Below are 2,765 nucleotides of genomic sequence, written 5' to 3' on the forward strand. Positions count from 1 at the left end.
ACTGGCTCTCAGCCAGAGAAAGCGGAGGGACCAGCCCCGGGACCCCATGGAGCGTTGGCAGTGTGCATTAAAATGCGCTTGCCTCTGACTCAGCAATTCCCAGCTCCTAGGGACATCCCAGACTGCAATTCAGAAGGGCCCAGAGACAAAGCTGCCAAAGGTTCCCAGCGCCGCCCTTTTGCAAAATAGCAAAAGCTTGGGAGCAGCTCTAACAATTAAGAATGGGTTGGGTTGCAGAAACTGGAAGGCACACACTGTAAAATACTGGGTAGTGATGAAAGGTGATGCTGGAGGCCTGTATGTGTTGGCATCAAAGGATAGCCAGAAAAACATTCTTAAATTTAAAAAGCCAGTTACAAAATAATATACATAATATCATCCTCTTTCCTTATAAAATATTTTTATGTAAATTTATATGTACATGCACGACTGTGTGTATCTCTGTATGTAGAAAAAAATATATGTACCAGGCTGTTAACTGATTATTTCTGGATATTGAGTTTATGGCTGATTTTTTCTTCCTATTTTTTATTATCTGTATTTTCTGACTTTTACACATTTTCCATAATTGTATAATAAAGAGGTTTAAAAATGAATGCTGGAGTCAGCTCTCTTATTTGCTTATAAGTATTATTTAAAACCATGGACTAGATGAAGTCATCTGAAGGAAAATATAGAGAAGGGGCTCCAGGGCAGAGGCCCCGCGACATCAATATTTGGAAGTTGGGCATAGGAGGAGACGGACACAGGAAAGGAAACCAGGAAGGGGTAGCCAGTATATGAAAGGAGAAAAACCAGAAGGATCCCAGAGGCCACGTGAACGAAGTGGCTCAGGCAAACAAGAGAGGCACTGTCACATGTCCCTCAGAGGTCAGATAGTAAGATTAGGACAGCAAATTGGGCAATGGTTGGCAAGATGGAATTTTATCAGGACAAGAGGGAAGTTGAGGAAGTGGAGTTTTGCTGGGAAGAAAAGGCAGAAACACGGGAAATGGAGAGTGTTGTCCGCTGAGGGAGGGTTGGCTTTTTTAAAGGTGGGAGATATTTCCACACTGGGGTAAGGATGACAAGAAGGGTCAAGTAGGGAGGGATGCTGGGGAGAGAAGGGAGGGTTGCGAGTGCTCCAAGCTTGGCTGAGCCAGAGGCGCAGGGTCCAGCCCGTGGCGAGGGGCCCCCAGCTCGCCCTCCTCCAGGAGGAAAAAGCACCGCGACAGGTGGGCCCGATGCAGGCAGCTTGGGAGGCGTGGCCGGGCAAAGATGAGGTGTTTCCACGCCGTTCTAGACTTTTTTTTAAATAAACAAATAAAAAGCAGCAAGCTGTGCGTGAAGGGAAGTCTGAGGAGAGAGATGAGCATGACCTCCTCAGACGGGGGAGAGTCACCTGTCCAGGGGTGCAGGGGGTAGGATTGTGCAGCAACCCTGAGGGAGGGACTGCTTGAGGCTTGTGGCATCCACGCACTTTTTACAGAAGGTCGGTTGGCACCCTTGTGCGTTTGCTCTGTGAGCGAGGGGGCTCTCCATGGGGAGGGAGGAGTTGGCCAGGGCGTGGGTGAATGCTGCCCTGCAGGGAGTCTCTCACCTCCAAGCATCCCTTCCCGGTGCGCTTCAGCCCGCTGCTGGCAAAGCCTTCTCCCAGACCTGCCCAAAGCCTATTTACCGACTTAGAGGTCTGCCTGCTTCAAAGAGCTGAGAGAGGTGCGGTCACTAAGCACATGAATTGTAATTAGGTATCTGTTCTAAAATTAAAGTAGGAGTTCCTTGAAGGCTAGGAGTGGGTTATCTTTACTTTATTTCCTGAATTCTTGGTACAGAACTTAAAAAGTAGGCGCTCAATAAATAGGTGTTGAAGGAAGGAAAGGAAGAAAGGAGGAGGGAGGGAGGGAGAGAGGAAGGCAAGGAGGAAAAAGTTTTCCCCGTTTTAGAATTGAGGAAATCAAAACTCTGATTTCAAACCCTGCTTATAAAACACCAAGAGTTACATATTAATATTGGTCATATTATCAGATACATGATTTGAGCTAGAGGGACCCGGCGCACGATATGCTTATGCTAATTGTCCTGGTATAATTATTAATGGAGTCATCAGTGGACACTGAGTTCAGACTGGGGCTGGTTACTTGAGTGAAAGCTTTCAGAACAATCTGCAAACTGAAAATTCAAAACTTTTTCATGGTTTTCATATGGATCAGTATCAGATTCTCACTTTTGACCATCCCTCCACAACCCCAGTGTATTACACGTGGGTGTGAACTGAGCTATATCTGTTTAAAAATATTTTGCTATTTTTTAATTTTGTTAATATTTTCTTGATTACACATACCAAAGAAAACTGAATTCATTTTTACAGACTTTTTGAGGTGTAAGTGATATACCACGAACTTTGCTCATTTTACTTGTCCAATTCAATAATTTTTGGTAAATTCACAGCTGTGAAACCAAACAATAATAATTGGACTAATTTTATTTATAGGCAGGAAATCATGTATATCTTAAGCTTTCTATTAACATGAATTATTTAATGTACACAACTCCATCCCCAAATAGACACTCTGTAACTCTCTCTCTCTCTCATTGGTTCAATTTTGTAATAATTTATATGTCTCAGGAAATGACTTCATCTCAACTCTTAAGATAATAAATGGGAATTGTAACAACAATCATATTCTTGAGCATGATATAGCTTTGGTATTCTTTTCCCAGGACACAATCCATCTTATGTTTTCACAAAAAGCGGGGGGGGAGTATCACAAATGAGAACATCTCTC

Source organism: Neomonachus schauinslandi, chromosome 4 (genome assembly GCF_002201575.2).
Source record: "Neomonachus schauinslandi chromosome 4, ASM220157v2, whole genome shotgun sequence".
Taxonomy (NCBI): domain Eukaryota; kingdom Metazoa; phylum Chordata; class Mammalia; order Carnivora; family Phocidae; genus Neomonachus; species Neomonachus schauinslandi.